Here is a 26,034-nt window from a genome sequence, read left to right on the forward strand (position 1 = left end):
GAACTCACAAAGATGCTAAACATAGCTAACCGGCAGTAAAATGCAAATCAAAACTGTGAGATATCACCTCATTCTTGTCAGAATGGCTGTCATCAAAAAAAAAAAAAGATCACAAATAACAAAGGTTAGTGAGGATGTGGAGAAAAGGAAACTCTTGTACACTGTTGATGTGAATGTGAATTAGTGCAGCTACTGTGGAAAGCAGAATGGAGGTTCCACAAAAAACTAAAAATAGAACTACCATAATATCCATCAATTTCACTCTTGGGTATATATCAGAAGAAAACAAAAACAATACTTCAAAAAAATAATTGTACCCCGAAGTTCAAAACAGTGTTATTTGCCATAGCCAAGATATAGAGTCAAACTAAGTGTTTGTCAATATGTTACTGGATAAAAAAAAGATTTTTTATGATGACTTCAACAAAAAACGAAATTTTGCCATTTGCAAGAACATGGATGGACTTGGAGGATATTATGCTTAGTAAAATAAGTCACAGAGAAAACAAGCCTGGTATGATATCATTTACACGTGGCATCTAAACAACTGAATACAACAACAACAAAATAGACTCACAGATTAAAGAACAGACTAGTGGTTACCAGCATGGAGAGACAGGGTGGAGGAGCAAAATAGTGGCAGGAGATTCTGAGGAAGAATCCACTATGTATAAAATCAATAATCTACAGTGACATACTGTATAGCATGGGGAATAGAGCCACTCTTTTATAATAAGTATAAATGGAGAAGAACCTAAACATTTATGAATCACTACGCTGTAACTCTGAAACTGAAATAATAATGTAATTAACTATAGATCAATAAAATATAAAGTAAGAAACAATAAAGGGGAGACAGATTATCAGATAGAAATCAATTAAGTAAACACAAGTTTTGGAAATCAAGAAAATAAAAAACATGTAAGAAATACCATTGCCATTTAAAGTGTACAATCTATTCATTTAAAAGAAATCATTTAAGTGGTAAAAAATGTTACCCATTCTCACAATTTTTTATATCTAGGGTAAATTATTATCTACAAAAATACGTTACAAATATTCACTCAAAAAGAAAGAGAAAATTTGGATTAACCAATTTTAGTGTAGAAATTTAATATCAAAAACTCTATCTTAAATTGATTTGAATAAGTTCTGTCAACGTTGAATAAGTTCTGTTAGCCACTTCTAGTCTCTTTGTGATGTAAAATCTTTTAAAGCATAAAAATCAGCCTTTCTACATTATTCCATTAGACATACAAAGAAGTTAAAAGAAATGAGAAGACAGAAGAATCAACTAAGAAGGTGAATTTACTGAGAAACAGTCATTCTTTCTCCCTCTTCCTTTTCTTCTCCTCCTTTTCCAGGTCCTTTCGGTTCTAATCAGGAGAAGTCTTGAGAGTTCTGAGAATATTTCTTTAACGGCTTCAAATCACCATACCTATATCCTCTGCCACAACTACACACACAGGAACAAAAATAAACCTCTGCTATCTACTCATGTAGGAGGGATTCGTGCAAAATAAACTCCTACATGGAGACCAAGAGGTGAGTTTTCTACCTGTTCTTTATAATGTCCTTCCATTATAGTAAATCCCACACATTATGAGGCAGAAGGGATTATGTGAGCTTTTCCTTGAAGTCAAAACACTTGCATTCATTTCAAGTACCTGGTGATCATAGGGTACAGCCAGGGAAGGTGCCATCCCCCTTGGGGGGAGGGCGGTGAATGGGCTCCTGCAGCCATGCACCTCCTGATGTACAGATTCTGGAAGAACAAAGGGCGGTGACACCGCAGTCAGCCTGTCAGGCTGTCGGGCCACTGGGCAACCGCACCAGCCTGGAAGTGCCCCATCAGTTGCTGACAGCAAAACTCTGTCCCCCCTGTGAAGCCAGGCAATTTGGGCCAGAGAGTCAGAGGAGACCGGTAATCAACTCCTCCTCTCTGCTCACCTCCTTGGGGTTACAGCAACCCCATCCCCAAACCCAAATCTGACCCTGGAGTGCCAAACTGGGAGTGGCAGGTGGGCTCTGCCGGTGCTTCAGCGCCCTCTGGAGGTTGTCTTCTCTAATGGCAACCCTCAGCCCTTCCTCCTCCTCCTTCCCTAGTCCCGGGGGCTGCCTTAGCCTCGTGCAGCTGGTGGCCTGATTTCATTCTTTCTTCTCCAATTACAATGAAGTGTCCTACAGAGGTTTGGAATCTCTTGAAGAAGGAAGATCTTTTAGTCAATACACCTTAACCGTGAGAAGCTGGTTTCAAGAATGAACCTGAAATACTGTATTTTTGTCCTGATGATTCCAAGGGGAGACAGATCAAGTTTTCTAAATCATAAGAAAAACCAAGGTAAATACGATATTCTGAGCCAGAGATGAAAAAGCAGTTTTTAGCACCCACTCCTCATGTCATATGACTGGATTTAAATCAATCAGCTGCCACTGGTTTTTAAATCACATGAACCAACTTTAAATCAATCAGCTGCTTACCTCTAACTCACGTGACTTGGCTTTGAATAGTAAGAAATGCAGAGGTATAAAAATGATGTTCTGAACAATAAATGGAAGAACAACATTTTAGAAAGTTTTTTTCTTTTCGAATGGACGATTCATTGCATCCAGAGTAAAGGATTCTCTTCTGGATTTCTTGAACTGTAAACACATACAATGTCTCCGTTGGCGCGGCTGACTTAAGTTTTTTTCGTTGTTGTTGTTAACATCTTTATTGGAGTATAATTGCTTTACCATGTTGTGTTAGCTTCTGCTGTATAACAAAGCGAATCAGCTATTCGTATACATATGTCCCCATATCTCCTCCCTTTTGCGTCTCCCTCCCACCCTCCCTATCCCACCCTGCTAGGTGCTCACAAAGCACCGAGCTGATCTCCCTGTGCTATGTGCAGCTGCTTCCCACTAGCTATCTATTTTACATTTGGTAGTGTATATATTTCCATGCCACTCTCTCACTTCACCCCAGCTTACCCTTCCCCTCCCAGTGTCCTCAAGTCCAGTCTCTACGTCTGCGTCTTTATTCCTCAGCAGGGACTCCTGTGAGGGGTGGATACTTCCTTTTATGCTCAGGGGATATCCCCTAGTTTGAATATGATTTGAGTTTGATCCTGTGAAACCATCAGAACTTCCCACCAGAGATAAATGAGGAGATTCTGGCCTTTATTAGTACGCACGGTGAACACAGGTGTCCTGGCTGTACTTGCCAACCCTCCTATTTTACCCATCTATTTTTATCCACCTTCCTCCCTGTGAGTACCTTTGACCAACCCTGAGCTCAGACCCCTCCCTGACTTATTAGAGTGACTTTTTCACTCTTCCTTTAAAAATAGACAGGTAACAAAATGAATTTAACCTAGAAGCAGCAGCTCAGCAAGGGAAATAAAATCACCAGAAGTTATATAATCAGAGCCACAGCCATCCAGGGCTCTTGTCTTACCTGCTGGGTCGTAAGAATGGGACCTTCCTAAATTTTAAGGGCATCCAATCAAATAAGTAAAGGTGTTGCTCACCTCTGGCTCTTGGAGGGATTGCTAGGCAGTCTACCCAGTGTATATTAACTGCAAAACACTGTCATGGTTTTGAAACGCCTATGTTCCAGGAAAGCTTTTTGGGGTGCATGGGGAAGGTTTCTTTTTGACATCAAGCAAAAAATAAATCACCAAGCTCTTTGAGCACAGGAGTTCTTAAGAGGGAAGTAGAAGGAAGGAATGGACAGAAAAGACAATCTCCTCTGAAGTGAAGGTTGTTTTTCCAAAAGAGTAGGATTTAGGCTCAGTTTAAGAAGAAAACTTTTAAATAGCTGGGACAGCTCCAAACTGCAGTTTAGGGAATGAGTGCTTCAAAAGAACAGTGCTTTAAAAGTCCTGGCATTGCAGCAAGAGGATGAAGAGTTGGGTTTGCATAGTTTTGAACACAGGAGTAAAGAAGAAGCAGAGGCATCTCTGACTAAAAGGCCCTGAGATCCTGTAGCATCAATGGGTCAGTTGCAGGGGGCAGGGGGTGTGGGGGGCGATATTTCTCTCTCAGCGTCTCCCAGGGCAGCCACCCCTCCCTACCCCACCCCCCTACTCCCTTCACCCTTCCTCCCTCCACTGTTGGGTCCCCAGGGACAGCACTTCTTCAGCTGGAGCGCTCAGGCACCATCTCTGCAGTCTGGATTCTTCCTGGAGCCTGGCAAGTTCTGGGACAGGAAGCCAGGTCTGCAAGCCCGCTGGGGTGTAGTCGGACCTGGAAGCTGGAGGAGAACTGGAGTCCTGTAGCCCACCCACGTCTTTGAAGCCAAGGGAGGAACACGTCCTCCTAACAGTACTTCTCATGGCTCAGCGTGCTCCCCACCCGATGGTGATCCATAATCACTTGAGGCAGCAAGGACTGCCTCTAACTGGCCCCCTCGATTCCGCCTTAAGGGTCTTCGCACATATGTGAGAGCACAGGCCCCGGATCTCTTTAGTCAGCTGAGGCCAGTGCTGCCAGGGTCCCTCCAGTCCCATCCCCCAGCCCCTCCCTCTCAGACTGTATCTAATAGAAGAAAGAGCACAGAGGAATTGGATGAATCAAGGGACCTGGGAGCCTAGGTATGAGTTTGAAGACCGAGAACCTAAGGCACAATTACATATTATTGGAGACTCTTGTGGGGTGTGTGGGAGGAGGTTTGGAGGCTGAGAGGCTGAGTCGACCTGGTGAGTCCAGCCCCAGGACACCACACAGGCCCGCCCCCCTTTCCCTGCCATCAGACAAGGGGTGCCACAACTCCAGCCGGGACTCTGCACTTCCCCGTCCCTGATTCTCCTCCAGAAGAGCAGGTGGCCCCCCTCTGAGGGCAGCGGCAAGACAACACACCAAGTCTCCCTGCACTAAGGCGCTACTGGAAGCTCTTCCTGAACAGCAGTGCTGGCTTGGAGCGAACCCGTGCACCACCAAAGTTGGTCTCGTCCTGCAGCTGAGGGATGCAGGCTTTAAGTCAGCTGCCCTGGCTTTCAATCAATCAGCCCCCCGCTTTAAGTCAGGTGACCCGAGTTTAAATCACTGTCTGCCCCTCAAGACTGCAACTTCAAAAGGTGGTTAACTTCACTTTGATGCCGGCACCTAACATAGCTGAATGCACACTGTAGTCACTCCCAAGCCTGGCTTAGAGGCAGGATATAAGGTAAGGGGATGGGCGTGCACTCATGGTGATGAGGGTGTACTTCATGTACCAGAAGGGTCTAGGCACTCTGGGGTACAGCGAGCAGTGCACGATACAGCATCTCCCTAGCAAAGCTGGTGAGGCACAGGGAGAGCAGGCACAGGGAGGTGTGCAGAGGTTCCAGGGCGGGAGCTGGGGCACAGCCAACCGGGATGGTGTGAAAGCGGAGGAACTGAGCCTTCTTGAGAAAGACAGACACCGAGGATGGATGAGAAAAAAGACCATATAAAACATGGATTTGAAAAACACACCCTGCTCTTGAAATTGGGGTGGGGGGCACCCCAGATTTGAATCCTCTTACTCCCCAGTTGCTAGTGCTTTGGCAGTTGCCCAGTTACTTTAAAAATGTGACTGATAATATCTAACCCATATAATACCGCATTTGTAGTCGTTTTGCGTGTTTTATGTTTCTATAGTGGAATAAACTTTTCTACAAGAAAAAAGTATATTTTCTGAAATAAATTAAAACCCCTTTTGGAAAAGTACTATATCAGACGTCCCTGGTGGCGCAATGGTTAAGAATATGCCTGCCAATGCAGGGGACATGGGCTCCAGCCCTGGTCAGGGAAGATCGCACATGCCACGGACCAGCTAAGCCCATGCGCCACAACTACTGAACTGCAGGCCACAACTACTGAAGACCTCACCTAGAGCCAGTGCTCCACAACAAGCGCAACAAGAGAAGCCACCGCAATGAGAAGCCCACGCACTGCAACAAAGAGTAACCCCCAGTTGCTGCAAGTAGAGAAAGCCCACGCACAGCAACAAAGAAAAACGCAGCCAAAAATAAATTAATTTTTTAAAAAGTACTATATCCTTCTGTACATGTTCTCTGGGAAGAACAGAGAGAAGAAGTGGGAGAGTGAGAAAGACCAAAACTTAGTGCACATCCCTGATGCAGGTGCTCTGCTGGCTCAGATAGTTTTATCCCCACCTTTACAAAGGAGGAAATAAGCTCAGAGAGGTTTAGTAATTTTCCCAAAGCCAAAGAGCTATTGAGTGGCAGAACCAGGATCTGAACCAAGTCTGTTACCTTCAAAACCTAAGCCCTCATCACAACAAAACTCAATTAATAGTTACATTTATCGAATTACATTGCAACCTGGTGATTTCTTGGCATAATCCTGAATAAGAGTGAGAAAGAAAGAAATAGCATTGTTCCTACAGTCAACCAAAATTTTTGGAGCAGCTGCTAGATACCTGGCCCTTTTTGGGGTTCAGCAGTGATCACGACCGGAAGAGTCCTGCTTTCATGAACCATGTAGTGGGGAGGAGAGACGGGTGCAACTTGGGTGAGGGATTTCACCTTGCTGGGCCTCTGTTTTCTCATCTGGAAAATGGGACGGGTGCTCCTCATTTTGTGGGATTGTCCAGCCCTCACATTCTCTGATTCCATAAGAAGCATTTGTTTTCCTGTTTCTTTAAAATTCATTCAGGCCATGAGCCGTGATGAATGTTGTTAGCTGCTCCCCAAATCACACTATTCCCAACCATTTCCTGTGATCAGGTCTTTCCCGAAACATGACTCACAATCAGTCAAGTCACAGAAGCTAAGAGGCACCCAGCAGAAGACTTCCATCCCTGGCTTCTCAGGAGCTCTGCCGGTCTACCTGGCCAGGTAAACTTAACTCACCTGGGACAAGGTGGCCATCCCTAGTTTCACATCAACATGATCTCAGGCACAAACTCCTTGTTTTTCCATTTTGTCTTTAAGTTACTTGTTGAAACACTGCACAAGTATGAAAAAGATATAATATCAGGCATCCTCTGCCCCCAGTGCCTACTAATACATGATTTTCTGCCACTTTAATGATAAAGAGAGAACATTTCAGCATTCCGCTGCCCTTATTATTTTTCATTTTTGTTGATATTTGTACTGAATACATCTTTCAATATTTTAAAAACGGAACATTTATTTAGGTTGTTCCACACACAGCCTTTAGTGGTAAGGGTTTTGTTGTTATATTTCTATGTTTCCTTTAAAAATCATTATCTTGTTTAAATGGATTAAGCCAATTTTATAGGCATTTATCATATGGTATTGATGAAATTAATACACAGAGGGCAGTAGTACGAGTTGATTGGACTTGAGAGCCTCTATTAGCACAGTTAAATATAAGTATTTTATATATATATATATATATATATATAAGCTAAATTACATGCCGAATGAGATTCTCCTACTCTTTTCACTCTGTGCCCCTCGAGCCTGTGGGAAATGGAATATTTCTTGCCTTCTCAGTAAACAAAGGACGTCCCAGTCATCAGCACTTGCAGCCCTCCAGTGTGAGCCACGGGCCCTGAGGAACTCAGGATATGCAAATACAGAATGCAGGTCCCAGAGAGCTGAGGTGCATATGAAAGGAAGGATTTCAGTGAGCCCAGACTCTGGCATCTTCGCATACAAAGAAAAGCGCTACATTCCTCACGTTGGGAGAGCTGGTTTTCCTTAGTTAAAAATCACCTTTTGATGTTCCCCATTATCTGCGCCAGGCCCCTGCCCGGTCCCCTCCCCCCCCCCCCCCCCACGGTACTTTAGCTCAGGAAAGAAGGAGCGCAGACGGACTTGGCTGAATAAAGGGCCTGCGAGCCTCGGGAGGAGTTTTCAGCCGCTTTCCCCGCAGTCGGGAGGAGGGGCGCTGACGCTGCAGCCAGACCCTGCGCCTCCCTTGCCCCGTTTCCCCTCAGGACGCTCAGGCCGACCCCCTCCCCACGCCCCCCAGGCCCCGCGAGCCAGGCCGAGGGCAGGGGCGAGAGGCGGGACCGAAGTTCCCCGGGACCAGACACCGGGGGCCGCTCTTTCTGCACAGCAGCGGCGGGTGGCAGCGAACCCCTGCCCCTCAGAAGCTGGTCTTGCGCTGCCGCCTGGGCACCGGACCAGGCGGAGGGTCGACGCCCACTTACCCGGCCCGCCGTCCCCACGACTGTCGTGGCTTCGGCCGCCGGGGCCCCTCCAGAGCTGGTAGCCTCAGTGAGGCCGCCCTCCCCTCGGCCTCCGGGGCAGTTCCGTGATGGCGGAGGGAAGAGACCCCGAGCCGGAAGTTCAAGCTCGGAGTTCAAGCTTTGCGGAAACGCGGGCTCCGTTCTAGGTGCAGGGGGTGGGACCGCTCTGCCCCGAGGCCTTCTGGGAGGGAGGGGGCGGCGGGGGAAGAAGCCGCCAGGAGCGCAGGGCCCCAACGGGGGTCCTGGAGGGGCGGCCCGGCCTGGGGGCCCCGCCCACTGTGACCGCAGCCCTGGCCTTTCTCCTGGAATCCTACACAAAACAGTTAGAAAGATACACGGTCTACAGTAAATATTCACAAATGATTGTTGCTGCTGTGCTTCCTATTCTATTAAAGGTGTAAAATCCATAAAACACTTTAAGTTCAAAGTTAACTATGAATTTTTACCTGACCTGATTATGTCTCTGTTATTCCCAATTGCGGTTAATGAATCAGAGACTGTGGCATCACTAGTTAAAAATGAGCTTCCTAAAAAAATAGAACTCAGGCCCACCGGACCTACTGAATCACAATCTGCACTTTTACAATCTCCCCAGTGTACTTGTGTACCCATGGATAGTTGAAAGGCTCATTTCTACCTCGACATGTCTTTTCTGTCTGAGAAATACACACATTTTATCCACTCAAAAATGCATATGCCTGTGTTGAAACCATCATTTTATCATTTCCTTTCCAGATAAGTATAGTCTCTATACTGGTTTTGTGGATCACATGCCATACTCTTTTCTTGTAGTTAGAAATAAGATAGAGAAACTTACTTTGTAAAATATATATATATATATATATATATATATATATATTTGTGGATAATTGAAGACACTCTTCTAAATTAAAACCAGTTCTCTTAACTAGCTGTTTTCTTCTTGGGTCACATTATGAACTCTTCCCGTGGCCACACGGTATGTGTACTTTTAAATTCAGGGACTGCTGACATTCCAGGATATGGCCATAGATTTCTCTCAAGAGGACTGGGAATGCCTGGCCCAAGATCAATGGGAATTTTTACAGGGATGTGATGTTAGAGAAGTATAGGAATCTGCTCTCCTTGGGTGAGGATACCTTCCTTCCAGAATTCCTTATCCACCCACAGGGTTTAGAGTCCTTCATTTGTAAAATGTCTCCTGGAATCTTCTGCTTCCTACAATAGGGTTTCAGGTTGCAACGTTTCAGGAAAGATTGGGAGTTTGTCGGTATAATTTATCTTATTCTTTAAAATTGCAGTCTCCCTTTTAATATAATTTGTAACTGCTTGAGATGTGTCTATATGAACTGTGTACTATACGCCTCTGTTATAGTCCTTACAATATTTTATTGTCTTATTTTCTGTAACAATTTTCCATGGATTCTTTGGGCTTAAGGTATATTAAAAGGGAGACTGCAATTCTGGGACTTCCCTGGTGATGCAGTGGTTAAGAATTCGCCTGCCAATGCAGGGGACACGGGTTTGATCCCCGGTCTGGGAAGATCGCACGTGCCACGGAGCAACTAAGCCAGGGGGCTACAACTACTGAGCCTGCATGCCACAACTACTGAAGCCGGTGTGCCTTGAGTCCGTGCGCCATTTATTTTTTGGAGAATCAAACCACCTCTGAGTGATTAAAATTTAGACCAGCTAGTCAAAATGCTTTATCACCTGTTCTTCTAAAACACTGATCAACGGAACAAGTTTTACTAGGGATAACAGTGTAATTGTATTCTGGAGTTCATATCGGCAATATGGTTTATGACGTTGATGCTGGATCAGGACATTTCAATGGTATAACCGCTATATACTGTCTGTTCGTGCAACGATTAAAGTCTCACGTGACCTGAGTTCAGACTGGAGTCATCCTGCTTGGTTTCTGTCTATTGCAGATTTCTCCCAGTATGAAAGGACAAGAGCAGTACGGCTTACTTTACAAAATGTCTGCAAACTAAATGATGATATAATCTACATTCAATTAATTTATACATACCCTACTGTAGAACCGGGTTTGTTACGGTGGCAGAGCCCGGTAATTATGTAAAACGGAAACCTTTATCTGCACTGGTTCAAGTCCTCTTCCTAAGAATATGTTTATAATCAACATTCTTTCACAAATGATCCAATTTAATTCACCAGAGCATTCCTCATATTAACTAAATGGAAAATCCTAGGCTATATACAAATCCAGAAAGGGCCAACAATCATCAGCCCCCATGGATTATTGCAACCCATTGCTGAGGCATTTAAATTTCTTATTAAAGAACCACTATGTCCATCAACATCATCAATTTATATATTATTGCCCCAATGCTAGCTTTAACCCTGGCTCTCACAACATGAATTCCTCTTCCCATATCTTATCCACTAATTCATATAAATGTAGGCATACTATTTATATTAGCCATATCACAGCTAGCCATTTATTCCATCCTCAGATCTGGATGAGCTTCCCATTCAAAATACTCACTCACTGCAGCCCTAGGGACAGTAGCACCCACAATCTCATATGAAGTAATGTAGCAGTTATTCTATTCTCAGTCTTACTGATAAATGGATCATTTACACTTTCAACAGTAATTATTACACGAGAACACCTATGACTAATTTTCTCCTGACCACTACCCAGAATTTTGATTATCTCCGCAGTAGCAGAAATCCAATGAAACCCCACTTCATTTAACAGAAGTAGAATCAAAACCTGTAATTGTCTTCAGTGTAGAAAATGTAGCAGGTCCACTCACCCCGTCCTTCCTAGAGAATATGTCCATTTCCTTATAATAAACATGTCCACAACAATCTATTTTTAGGAGCATTCGACAATCCCTAGGTGCCAAATTATATACAGCCCAAGTCATCATTAAAACACATCTAACAATCTCCTTTCTATGAATTTGAGCATCCTACCCACAATTTTGATATGATCAACATCTACATCTCTTATAAAAAGTTTTTTTACTACTAACATTAGCCCTATGTATATGAGAGTTTTCACTACCTGTCATCATACCAGGCAACCCACCACAAACTTAAGAAATATGTCTGACAAAAGAGTTACTTTGATAGAGTAAATCATAGAGGTTTCAATGCTCTTATTCCTGGAATTGAATTCTTCCTAAGAATTTTACATTCCCCATGCTACCACATTACACCACATGCTATATAACAAGGTTCTCTAAGTAAGGTTCAGGCCCATACCCCCAAAATGTTGTCGTATATCCTTCCTGTACTAATAAACTCTCATTGTTTTTACTATCATTCTACTGACCATTTTCTCAGGAAATATAATTGTATAACAAGCTCACACTGGTTAATGGTATCCCCATTCTAATAAAAAACACGAACCCATAAGCTCCAGAAACATCCAACAAATATTTCCTAAAACAATCCAGCACATCAGTACTACTTATAATGGCTATTATCATTAATCTAATATACTGTGGTCAAAGAACACAATGAATAACAAAAATCTTTAATCCAGCAGCATCCACCCTCATGACAATCGCGCTTGTCACAAAAGTAGGACTTTCCCCATTTCATTTCTGAGTGCCTGAAGTAACACAAGGCATTCCATGAACAGCAGGCCTGATGCTGTTTACATGACAAAAGTGCACCCCTATCAGTTTTATACCACATGTCACCATCCATCTACCTAAATATACTATTAATCATAGTGATATTATAAATCATAGCTGGAGGCTGAGGCAGACTTAGCCATAACTCACCTGGAAAACATTACACCGTCCTCATCAGTTGCCCATATAGGATGAATAACAGCTATTATAAAGTATATTCCAATTATAACAATCCTAAACATACTAATTTATATCATAACAACACTCTCTTCTTCTTATTTATGCCCAGATCATGTACTACAAGAGTATCATTATCACACACATGAGATAAAACACCTCCCATCACAATCCTTTTCCTCACCATTATAGTATCATTAGGACATCACCCATCACTATCAGGGTTTTTACCCAAATGAATAATTATCCAAGAGATAATAAAAATGGTAACATCATTCTACCAACACTAATAGCCATCATAGCAGTCCTCAACATACATTTCTACTTGCAGCTAACATACTCCACATCACTAACTATGTTCCCTTCATTAAGCAACACAAAAATAAAACAATTTGAACATACAAAGAAATAACCTTCCTATCATTACCAATCATAATATCCACACGATTACTACACATAACACCCATTCTATCGGTGCTGGACTAGGAATTTAGGTCAGTTCAGACCAAGAGCTTTCATAACCCTAAACAAGTAAAATTTACTTAATTCCTAAAAATAAGGATTGCAAGACTTCATCCTACATCAATTGAATGTAAAGCATACACTGTAATTCAGCCAAATCTTTAGGAGATTGATGAGTTTTAACCCCAGGAATCTTTAGTTAACAGGCAAATCCTCTAGTCAACTGGCTTCAGTCTGCTTCTCCTTCATTTGAGAAAGAAAAAAAGAGGAAAAAGACAGGAAAATCTCTGGCAAAATTGAAGCTGCTTCTCTGAAATTACAGTTCAATTTGTTGATTCACCACAGGGTTTGCGAGAAAGAGGGCTCAATCTCTGTCCTTACATTTACAGTCTAATGCTAGCTCAGTCATTGTACCTCTGTTCATACACTGCTGATTATTTTCAACAAATCACAAAGTTATCAGCATTTTATATTTACTATTTGGTGCTTGAGCTGGAGTAGCAGGCAGCACCTTAAGTGTATTAATGCAGGCTGAGCTATGCTAACCTGGAGCACTACTTGGAGATGTCCAGATCTGTAAGGTAGTCGTAACAGTCCCTGCACTTGTAATAATTTTCTTTATAGTTGTACCCATTATATTGCAGGGTTTGAAAACTGACTTGGGCCACTAATAACGAGGACACCTGAGGTAGCATTTCCCCAAATAAATCATATAAACTTTTGACTATTTCCCCCATCATTCTTACTCCTACTCGTATCATCAACAGTAGAAGCTGGTTCTGGTACCAGTGGGATCCCATATTCAGCTCTAGCCTGCAATCTGGCCCACGCAGGAGCCTCTGTCGACCTAACCATTTCCTCCTTACATTTAGCAGGTGTCTCTTCAATTCTTGGTGCTATTACTTTTATCACTATAGTCTTTCATACAAAACCAGCAGTCATATCCCAATACCAAACACCATTATTTGTTTAATCTTCCCCAACTACAGCCATATTACTATAATTACCAATGTCAGTCCGAGCAGCCAGAATTGCCATACTGTTAAGAGACAGAAATCTCAACACTACTTTCTTTGACCCTGCAGGAGGAGACCGAATCCTATACCAACACCTGTTTTGATTCTTTGGTCACCCTGAAGACTGCATTCATGGCCTACCAGGGTTTGTTTTAAACTCACATATCATTTCATACTATTTAGGACAAAAAGTGCCTTTCAGCTATTTGGGAATAGTATGAGTCATGTCCACTGGCTTTTTAGGATTTCTCTTGTGGGCCCATCATATGTTTACCATAGGGATAGCTGTCAACTCAGGAGCATACTTTGCATCAGCTACCGTAATTACTTCTATCCCTACAGGAGTAAAAGTATCTAGCTGATTAGCAACTCTCTCTTTAATTTTTCTTTTCCTTTTTTTTTTCTGGCTGTGTTGGGTCTTGGTTGCTGCACGTGGGCTTTCTCTGCTTGTGATGAGCGGCAGCTACTCTTTGTTGTGGTGCGCGGCCTTTTCATTGCAGTGGCTTCTCTTGTTGCAGAGCACGGGCTCTGGCACATGGGCTCAGTAGTTGTGGCTCACGGGCTCTAGAGGGCAGGCTCAGTAGTTGTGGCGCACGGGCTTTTTGCTCCACGACATGTGGAATCTTCCTGGACCGGGAATCGAACCCGTTTCCCCTGTATTGGCAGGCCAATTCTTTACCACTGCATCACCAGGGAAGTCCCTGATTAGCAACTCTTCACGGAGGTAATATTATATGAGATCCCTCTCCATTATGAGCTTTAGGCTTTATTTTCCTTTTTGCAGTAGGTGGTTTGACAGGACTCATCTTAGCCAACTCATCCCCGGACATTGTCCTCCAGGATACATACTATGTAGTAGCACACGTCCATGACGTAGTGTCCATGGGAGCAGTCTTCACTATTATACGAGGCTTCCTACACTGATTCCCACTATTCTCAGGTTATACAGTTAACTCATCAGTAGCAAAACTCACTTCACAGGTATATTTGTAGTAGTAAATATGACTTCCTGCAGCACTTTCTTGGCCTCTCAGGGAGGTTACTACATTACTCTGAGGCACACACAACATGAAATATTTTGTCTTTAGGCTCATTCATCTCAGTAGCAGCAGTAATGCTAATAATCTTCATACTGTGAAAAACATTTGTGTCCAAACGAGAAGTCGCAGCAGTGGAAACTGCTACTCCTAACCTAGAATGGTTGCACGGACGCCCTCCACCATATCCTATATTTGAAGATCCGACCTATGTAAATGTAAAATAAGGAAGGACTCAAGTCCTTTTCAAGCAGTTTGAAGCCAACAGCATAACAATTATGTCTTTCTCAATAAATGAGATAAAAGTAAAAAGTGATGTAAATTTTTCAAAGTTAAATTATAGGCTAAAATAGTGTATATCACGAAGGCATATCAATTTCATCTAGGCTCTCAAGATACAACATCTCCCATTATGGAAGAACTTTTACATTTTCATCACACACATTAATAGTGATTTTTAAAAGAAGTTCTCTAGTCCTCTATATTATTTCACTAATATTGACAACTAAACTAACTCATATACGTACAATAGATGCACAGGTAGAGAAAATGTGAACAATTTACCAGCCATTATTGTAATCTTAGCTGCTCTATCATCCTTGTGAATCCTTTACATGATACATGGAATCAATAACTCTTCCCAAACCATACAAACTATGGGTCAGTAATGATACTGATGCTACAAATACACAGATTATGAAGATTTAAATGTTGACGCCTCTGTAATCCCCACATCAGAGCTAAAACCAGGAGAATAATGACTAATAGAAGTCAACAACCTTGCAGTATAGTCATTGAATATTAGGTTCATCTGAAATTGTTGTAAACTCCTGAGCTGTTTCTTCTTAGGCCTAAAAAGAGCTGCTATCCCAGGACGCCTAAATTAAAGAATCTTAATACCGACAGGACCAGGCCTATGTTGTGGACAATGGTCAGTAGAGGTCGTTTTCCTGAGTTCAAAGACAGGACAGAGAGATATGGGGTGAATCAGGAGCCCATGGGGATGCACTCTCCAAGCTCCAGGATAGGAAAGGGGCCTCTGGGGTCCCAGGGCACCCACCACACCCTCCCGAGCAGGATCTTGGCAACATTCCCTGTCAGTGATGAGGCAGCCCTAGCACTTGTCATGCCCCAATGCTGTGTCCTATGTGGGTCCCATGCTCTTGGGACCACACCCACACTCTGCAGGTCCATGCTGCAGGGTCCTCGGTGCCTCAGGAGTAGAGACCACACAGCAAGCAGTTCCCTCCCCAACCAGCGGGGGGGGGGGAGAGCAGGGGCACCAGGGGAATCTCACTCAGACAACAACACCCCAGGGGCGCCAGCGGGGCCAGTGATGATGCAGATGGGGCACAGGCCAAGAGATGGAACCAGAGGACCCAAAAGGCAGCTGGTCAGGTCCTGGCTCATCTGCACCCCAGACACCTTTGTCCCTCATATACCCCCTTCCTCATACACCCTCTCCTTAAATGCAGATTCTTCAGATACAAACAGGCAGAGCTTCAGACTGAAAGTCAGCTCTTCCAAAGTGACCGTCAGCAAACACTGCAGGATTCCACTCCAGTGGGTGCCTTGCAGTCGACCACTCAGGGACTGAAGTGGATATCAGTGCCAGGGGCAGTGGGAGGGAATGGGGAGTGAGACTTTCATGGTTGTGGAATTTTGGTTTTGCAAGATGAAAAGTTCTAGGAATGGTGGTGACGGCTCCGCGAGAGAGTGAATAGATCTGATGCCTCAGAAACGTGCACTTAAAATGGTGACGATGGTAAAGGGTATGTGACGTGTGTTTTATTTCACTTAAAATAAATTCTTAAAATAATGTCTTGTTAATTGAGATTCCATTTCAACTCCCCCTCATCACAAATGTCGGAGGCCCAGACACAGTCCCCTACCTTAGGGGCCATCATGGTACCCTCACATGGCACATGGGAGACCATTCTTAAGGGGGGCTAGTCTGTGCTCACCTGACCTCTGTCCAGGCGGACCCAGGCAGTGGTGACCCTCATAGATTAGACATATGATACGATATGATATTAATATGATACTACCAAGTGTTGTCACTCACCAGAACACAGAGCAGCAACCCACTCAAACATGCCTGACCTCATATGAATGTGAGAAGATTAAGAGAAGAAAAGGTACCACAGGTTAATCAGGGCAACACCCTTAATGCAGAGGTTGGAAATCTCAAAGGGGAAAAGACACACTGCAGGCAAAGGGCACATATGGGGTGTCCCCGTACATGTGATCCTGACCCATGCAGATGTGGTGAGACCCACACATTCTCCACACCCTTTACCTGGGGTCGCACATCCACACTTACCACGGTGACCCCACCTCCCCAGACCCTACACCTAAAGTCACACGTTCTCTCTCACAGGTGACCCCTCCTACCCAGACCCCTCCACCTGAGTCACATGTCCACAGTCCCAGGGTGAACCGCCCTCCCCAGACTCCCCCAACTGGGGTCACACGTGCACAGTCTCCAGGGTGACCTCACCTCCCCAGACCCTGCACCGGGGGGACATGTCCCCTTGGTCAGGACACCACGGCTCTGCTGGTGACTCCCCTAATGTGGAAACAAGCTGTGTTCCTGGGACCTCCTGGGATGGGAAAAAGTGGCAGGTGGGTCTCCTCTCCCCACACTTGTCCCAGAGAAGTCCTCCTCTTTTCACTTTGGTTCTGTTGATTTTACCTGTTTTTAAAGCTTTCATGCTAGAGGTGAACACACTACTTGGTTCTGGCAGGCTCAGTCCTTTCTTGTCTCACATACTTGTTGAGATAACTCACGGGACAGCAGGGCTGAAAGCCGAGGGGCAGCTCTGGACGCTTCTGAGTAGGGACGGTAGACTGGAAGGAGAGCTCAGCAGCAGCCTCAGCTGTTACCCATCGGCCTTTTGCCCAAACCGCGTGCCCTGCAATCAATTCACCAGCTAAACCTGCCTCCCTACGCACCATGCACATGCTGGTGAATTGGAATTATTGCCAGGTAGCCCCCCTGCGGATTCTCCTTGAGCCCCAGGGAACGTGAACCGTGCAGGGATTAAGACTAAGGCCCCGACCACAGCACTGACGCTTGGGAGGACCAGGTAACCACACTCAGAAGAGAGGCTGTTACTTAGACAAGCCCACCTCAGCTCCAGACCCCAGACATCTAAGCACTGACCTTCAGATGCAGGCACGGAGCTTCCCAGTACTGAGGCCATGCCGGGTCTCTACCCAGGTTCCCATAGTCCTAGCGTACACAGAACATGGTCAGGTCTAAATCTTCTTATTATAGACAACACATGGTCAGCTCTAAACATAATCATTAGGCAGGACATGCAGAGGTCTAAATCTACCGTGTAGACAGAACTTGATCGTGTTTAAACTAGCTTAGGGCTGATCTCATAGGAGGTACAGATCACACACATGGGTCTCTCATCTTTGGACAGCCACATCAGGAAACTGAACAAAATCTTTGTCATTAAACGTTTCAACAGGCAAAACAGAAATGTTACCATTATCTCTGGCCACCTGATGGTCAGGATCCACGGGTGAGCCACGAACTTCTTAGAGTGCAGCCCAGTCTGCTGCCAGGATAGACAAGAAGTGGCCTGATTCCAGCCTCCCAGGCTTCCAGAAGGAGGCGGCCGCACTGGAAGCCCAGGCAGGACAGTCCTGCATACTCTGGGCCGGGAGATCCGGTCTGTCCATTCCGCTGGCCGATTCCAGGCGGGGCGCTCAGGGCCGCTGAGAGCCCTGCACTCAGGTCCTGCTTCCCTGCACCGTGTGCGTGTGTGTGTGTGCGTGTGTGTGTGTGTGTGTGTGTGTGTGTGTGTGTGTGTAGAGGGGACGGTGGCTGACGGCTCCCATGGCTCCGGTCCCGGGTACCGCGCTGTCTTCGAGGGGATGCACGGGGAGAGGTAGGGGCACAGAAGCCGTTGGAGAGGAGAACCCACTGCGGAACTCCTTGCACACTGGCTTGCCCCACCTGGTGACCCGCCTGCCCATCGTGGGCCGCATGTCACACCCCAGCCCCCACCCTCGAGGGCAGGGCACCTGCTCTTTCAAAAGCACAAGGTCTCACATGAAGGAGATCCAGTGGGGACTGTCACGCCCCACTCCTGATGCTGAGTTTGGGAGAATGAACCCCCTTGACTGGGCGATGGGACGCTGTGAGGAAAGAGGTGGCAGCCCCAACCAAGTCAGGGCCTGGCTGAGAGATGGTAACACAGGAGTCAAGTGCAGAGCCTGGAGGCCAGGCCAACAGGAAGGGCACCACCAGCCTTGGCCGGGCTCTCCAACTGTGACATTGTAGCTTGAGGGGACCTGGGGCAGGTGACTGAATGTAATGGGGGCCTAAACTGGACCCTGAATGGGGCTTAAAGAAGGTGTGCAGGACGTTACTGAGACAGTGACAGTCATTGGAAGACAGACTCTGTGTCAGGACATCCTGCTCCATCCATTTAAATCCCTGAGATCTGTGACCTTTACGTGGCTACGCAGGATTGTTAGAGCAGCTGCATCTGGATATATTTGCAAGTGGTTCCAGCAAACACACAGTTGTGCACACAGGCAGGCACAGCACACACACAAACATATGCAGGTGCACAGCACAAATATACTCACACACTAGCATATGAACACACATGCACGCATATGCCCATGCACACACTAACGTGAGCAAGTGCACACTAATGTGTGCAAGTGCACATACCTATGCACATGCGCGGCATATGTATGCAAACAGGCACATGCACACGCATGTACATAGCACACACACAGGGAATAAAGTGAATCCATAAAGTGAATCCGTAAAGCATTAAGTCCTGAACACAAGTGAAGCTGACATGTATTTTTCCCTTTTCTTAGCTTTGATGTTTTTCACAATAAAAAGTTTAAGAAAAAAGTTAATGGCAAATGACTTTTGATTCATAGGAGTTTCTGACGTTATTCCACAAATATTATGACAGGAGAAATGAATGTAGATATAACATGTGTCCACTAATGGATGAATGGAGAAGAAAAACATGGTCCATCAATGCAAGGGAATGTTATTCAGCCTAAAAAGGAAGGCAATTCTGACACAGACTGCAGCAGGGATGAACTCTGAGGGCATTATCCTCAGTGATGTAAGCTAGACACAAAAAAAACAAACAGTGCTTGATCCACTCATACAAGGCCCCTAGAGCAGTCGGAAACATAGAGACAGAAAGTAGGATGTTGAGTGCCAGGGGCTGAGGGAGGGACAATGGGGACTGAGGGTTTAATGGCGACTGTTTCAATCTTGTACGATGAAAAATTTCTGGAGGACGATGGCCGTCAGGTTTGCACAACAGTGCGAATTACTTCTTGACCCTGAAATGTGCACTTAAAAATGGTTAAGATAGTAAAGTTTGTTTTGTCTTTTTGATCACAACTTTTAAAACTTTTTAAAAAACAACAGGAAGTAGTCCATGAATACCACAAGATGCACAACTTCACTAACAACCGAGGGATTAAAACCATAAGAAAACTACGTGCACACACCTACCAGAATGGCAGACATGAAGACACAGTATCAAATATCAGCAGGATGTGGAGCAATGGAAAGCCTCGTGCACAGCGGGGTGTGCAACCACTTGTGAAAGAATTGGGCCTCAGAGAGCGAAGTCTGTGCACACAGACCCACAGTGTTCCTCCCAGCTGAACACAAACCCTCCAGCCCTGCACCAGGACTCACGGACATGGACTCTGCAGCCACAGGAGCCAAACCTGAAGGCCATCAGAAGCGGATGCAGAAATAAACCACGCACGCTGCTATGAAGGAATATTCCACAGCAATGGAGTACATTTTGTTTAAAGGTAGTAAAACTATAAAAATTATTTTTAAAAAAACTATATTCACAAGATGAAAGAATCTATAATTCTGGCACCTAAGGATTGTCGAATGCTCCTAAAAATTGAATGTTGTGGAAATGTTTATTATAAGGAAATTGACATACTCTCTAGGAAGGATGGGGTGAATGGGCCTGCTACATTCTCTACATTGAAGACATATACAGGTTTTGATTCTACTTCTGTTAAATCAAGTGGGGCTTCATTGGATTTCTGCTACTGCAGAGATAATCAAATTCTGGGTAGGGGTCAGGAGGAAATTAGTCATAGGTGTTCTCGTGTAATAATTACTGTTGAAAGTGTAAGTGATCCATTTATCAGTAAGACTGAGAATAGAATAACTGCTACATTACTTCATATGAGATTGTGGGTGCTACTGTCCCTAGGGCTGCAGTGAGTGAGTATTTTGAATGGGAAGCTCATCCAGATCTGAGGATGGAATAAATGGCTAGCTGTGATATGGCTAATATAAATAGTATGCCTACATTTATATGAATTAGTGGATAAGATATGGGAAGAGGAATTCATGTTGTGAGAGCCAGGGTTAAAGCTAGCATTGGGGCAATAATATATAAATTGATGATGTTGATGGACATAGTGGTTCTTTAATAAGAAATTTAAATGCCTCAGCAATGGGTTGCAATAATCCATGGGGGCTGATGATTGTTGGCCCTTTCTGGATTTGTATATAGCCTAGGATTTTCCATTTAGTTAATATGAGGAATGCTCTGGTGAATTAAATTGGATCATTTGTGAAAGAATGTTGATTATAAACATATTCTTAGGAAGAGGACTTGAACCAGTGCAGATAAAGGTTTCCGTTTTACATAATTACCGGGCTCTGCCACCGTAACAAACCCGGTTCTACAGTAGGGTATGTATAAATTAATTGAATGTAGATTATATCATCATTTAGTTTGCAGACATTTTGTAAAGTAAGCCGTACTGCTCTTGTCCTTTCATACTGGGAGAAATCTGCAATAGACAGTAAGCAACCAGGATGACTCCAGTCTGAACTCAGGTCACGTGAGACTTTAATCGCTGAACAAACAGACAATTAATAGCGGTTATACCATTGAAATGTCCTGATCCAGCATCAACGTCATAAACCATATTGCCGATATGAACTCCAGAATACAATTACACTGTTATCCCTAGTAAAACTTGTTCCGTTGATCAGTGTTTTAGAAGAACAGGTGATAAAGCATTTTGACTAGCTGGTCTAAATTTTAATCACTCAGAGGTGGTTCGATTCTCCAAAAAATAAATGGCGCACGGGCTCAAGGCACACCGGCTTCAGTAGTTGTGGCGTGCAGGCTCAGTAGTTGTGGCCCCCTGGCTTAGTTGCTCCATGGCACGTGGGATCTTCCCAGACCGGGGATCAAACCCGTGTCCCCTGCATTGGCAGGCGAATTCTTAACCACTGCATCACCAGGGAAGTCCCAGAATTGCAGTCTCCCTTTTAATATACCTTAAGCCCAAAGAATCCATGGAAAATTATTACAGAAAATAAGACAATAAAATATTGTAAGGACTATAACAGAAGCATATAGTACACAGTTCATATAGACACATCCCAAGCAGTTACAAAGTATATTAAAAGGGAGGCTGCAATTCTATTTTTTTATTATTTTTTAACATCTTTATTGGAGTATAATTGCTTTACAATGATGTGTTATTTTCTGCTTTATAACAAAGTGAATCAGTTATACATATGCATATGTTCCCATATTTCTTCCCTCTTGCATCTCCCTCCCTCCCACTCTCTCTTTCCCACCCGTCTAGGTGGTCACAAAGCACCCAGCTGCTCTCCCTGTGCTATGCGGCAGAGGGAGGCTGCAATTTTAAAAGAATGAGATAAATTATACCCACAAACTCCCAGTATTTCCTGAAATGTTGCAATCTGAAACCCTATTGTAGGAAGCAGAAGATTCCAGGAGACATTCTACAAATGAAGGACTCTAAACCCTGTGGCTGGATGAGGAATTCTGGAAGGAAGGTATCCTCACCCAAGGAGAGCAGGTTCCTATACTTCTCTAACAACACATCCCTGTACAATTCCCACTGATCTTGGGCCAGGCATTCCCAGTCCTCTTGAGAGAAATCTATGGGCACATCCTGGAACGTCAGCAGTCCCTGAAATTAAAAGTACACATGCCATGTGGCCACGGGAAGAGTTCATAATGTGACCCAAGAGGAAAACAGCAAGTTAAGAGAACTGATTTTAATTTAGAAGAGTGTCTTCAATTATCCACAAATATATATATATATATATATATATTTTTTTTTTTTACAAAGTAACTTTCTCTACCTTATTTCTAACTACAAGAAAAGAGTATGGCATGTGATCTACAAAACCAGTATAGAGACTATACTTATCTGGAAAGGAAATGATAAAATGATGGTTTCAACACAGGCATATGCATTTTTGAGTGTTTTATTTATATCAAATTGGATAAAATGTGTGTATTTCTCAGACAGAAAAGACATGTCGAGGTAGAAATGAGCCTTTCAACTATTCATGGGTACACAAGTACACTGGGGAGATTGTAAAAGTGCAGATTGTGATTCAGTAGGTCCGGTGGGCCTGAGTTCTATTTTTTAAACAAGCTCATTTTTAACTAGTGATGCCACAGTCTATGATTCATTAACGACAATTGTGAATAGCAGAGACATAATTAGAAAGGTAAAAATTCATAGTTAACTTTGAACTTAAAGTGTTTTATGGATTTTACACCTTTAATAGAATAGTAAGCACAGCAGCAACAATCATTTGTGAATATTTACTATAGACCGTGTATCTTTCTAACTTTTTTGTGTAGGATTCCAGAATAAAGGCCTGGGCTGCGGTCACAGTGGGCGGGGCCCCCAGGCCGGGCCGCCCCTCCAGTACCCACGACGGGGGCCCTGCGCTCCTGGCGGCTCCTTTCCCCGGCGCCCCCCTCCCTCCCTCTCGGAAGGCCTCGGGGCAGAGCGGTCCCACCCCCTGCGCCCAGAACGGAGCCCGCGTTTCCGCAGAGCTGGAACTCCCGGCTCTGGGTCTCTTCCCTCCGTTGTCACGGAACTGTCCCGGAGCCCGAGGGGAGGGCGGCCTCATTGAGGCCGCCGGTTCTGGAGGGGCTCTGGCGGCCGAAGCCGCGACAGTCGTGGGGATGGCGGGCCGGGTAAGTGGTCACCGACCCTGCCTAAGAGTTAGCCAGCACTAACTCTCAGCCCTGTGGAGGAGCCTTCTTGGGTGTTCCAACCCAGTCAAGCCTCAGGATGACTCCAGCCCCAGGTGACACTCTAAAGAACAGAAGAATCACCCGGTGGAGTTCACCTTCATAATCATGAAAAATAATAAATGGTGCTTGTTGTCTTAAACCATTAGATCATTATTATCGTAGGGAAATTCAGAGAGGATTAAGAGCTAAATGGTCTAGAGCAGCACTTTTCAAGGTTTCACATGCCAACAAATCACCTGGAGACCTTGTTAGAATGAGATTCTGACCCAGCTCATCTAGACGGGGGCCTGAGATTCTGCAGCTGGCGCTGATGCTGCAGGTCGTGGACCACACTTGAAGAGACAGGGGTCTAGAGGGCACCCTTCCTGGTCCCCGTGTCTCAGAGGCAGGCTTCAGAAGGGTATTGTTTTCATTTCAGCTAAATGTTTTCATCTGAACAAGTGGAATGTTCTATCAGGAGGAGGTGCGTTTTATTTCCACGGGGCACCCGCCTTGTGCAAGACACTGCCCAGAAACTGATCTTTTCTCTCCCACATGGTGGCTTTCATGAGAGCTGATGGCAAAGTCCCTTTGTCCTTCTATTTAGCCGAATGGACAGAGAAAAGAGTTGCAGAACAGATAATAGGATGAGGGTTACTTTTTTTTTTAAACATCTTTATTGGAGTATAATTGCTTTACAATGGTGTGTTAGTTTCTGCTGTATAACAAAGTGAATCAGCTATATGTATATGTATATGTGCATATCCCCTCCCTCTTGTGTCTCCCTCCCACCCTCCCTATCCCACCCCTCTAGGTGGTCACAAAGCACCGAGCTGATCTCCCTGTGCTATGCGGCTGCTTTCCACTAGCTATCGGTTTTACATTTGGGAGTGTATATATGTCCATGCCACTCTCCCACTTCGTCCCAGCTTACCCTTCCCCCTCCCTATGTCTTCAAGTCCATTCGGATGAGGGCCACTTTTGAAGAGATCACCCCCATTTCACACCCAGCTGTGCATTCTAGGGCTGCATGCCTAGAGCAATATGCAGAAATACACATAGGGGAAAAGAGCACCAGAGTTTGCATCAAATGTATGGACTTGGTCAGAAGGTGCTAGTAGGTGTTATTCACTTTAAAACCCTCACAAGGCTCCCATCCACATTCAGGGGAAAATCCCAAGTCCCACAGAGTCCCAATGAAGCTCCCTTCCCCTCCCCCACCTCCCCTCCTACCACGCTCGCTGTCTCTTGCTCTCTCCGCAGACCCAGGCCACAGTGGCCCTAGGACAGATTCCGGGACACTCCACGGACGGTCTCCGTCCCCTTCTGCCCTCCACTTAGAGCCCTCTTCCCCCAGATGTCCTTGCACCTGACTCTCCCACCTCCCTCAGGCTGCTCAGGGGCCACGGTCTCAGCAAAGCCTTCTAGAACCATCCTCTTACAATTACAACCCTCCCTACCCCAGGCTCTCCCTGTCACACCTCTCCATGGCATTACCCCTCGTCTTCCCTGCTATGAACCTGTTACCACTTACTCTGTTCATGACTAGAATATAAATGCTGGATGGGAAGGGAAGTTTGTCTGCTTTGTTCACTGCTGTAGCCTAGAACAGCGCCTGACATATGGTAGGCGCTCAAAAGTTTGTTTTGTTTGAGTGAACAAGTAATAACATTTTTAAACTGGGCCATTGAGACACTTAAAGAGAAAGTCCACGTCTGCACTGTCCAATACGGTAGCTGTCTTAGCTCGGGCTGCTGTAACAAAACACCACAGACTGAGAGGCTTAAATAACAAATATGCATTTCCCACAGTTCTAGAGGCTGGAAGTCCAAGATCTAAGTGCTGGCAGATTCGGTGTCTGGTGAGGGCCCTCTTCCTTGTTCACAGACGGCCATCTTCTTGTATCTTTACATGGCAGAGAACAGAAAGCAGCGAGCTCTTCTGTGACTCTTGTGAGGGCACTAATTCCATTCATGAAGCTCTGCCCTCATGACCCTCATCCATCCTAATGACCTCCCAAAGGCCCCACCTCCTAAGAGCATCACATGGCGGGACAGGATTCAACAGATGAATTTGGGGGGCAAACGTCCAATCCATAACAGTAGCCGTTAGCCCCACACGTGGTGACTGAGCACTTGAAATGGGTCCAAACTGAGATGTGATGTAAGTATCAAATACACACTGGATTTTGAAGACTTAATACAAAAAAAGAATGCCAAATATCTCATTAATCTTTTTAATATTGATCACTTGCTGAAATAATAATATTTTGGATATCCTGGGTGAAATAAAATATATTATTCAAATTACATAAATTTCACCTGTTTCCTTTTACTTTCTCAATTAAGATGCTAGAAAATTCTAAATGTAGCTCACGTTATGTTTCTCTTAGACAGTGCTGGGCTACGTGCTTATCTTTAACACCCACACAAGGAGCCATATACAAAACTCAGAGACGTGCCGTTAGTGAGTTTGTCTGGTAGAAGGAAAAGAGAAAGAAAAATCAAAGGGATTACTTGATATTTGGTTCTCCTCTCAAGAGGTTGGCAAAAT

This window comes from Tursiops truncatus, chromosome X (genome assembly GCF_011762595.2).
Source record: "Tursiops truncatus isolate mTurTru1 chromosome X, mTurTru1.mat.Y, whole genome shotgun sequence".
Classification (NCBI taxonomy): Eukaryota; Metazoa; Chordata; class Mammalia; order Artiodactyla; family Delphinidae; genus Tursiops; species Tursiops truncatus.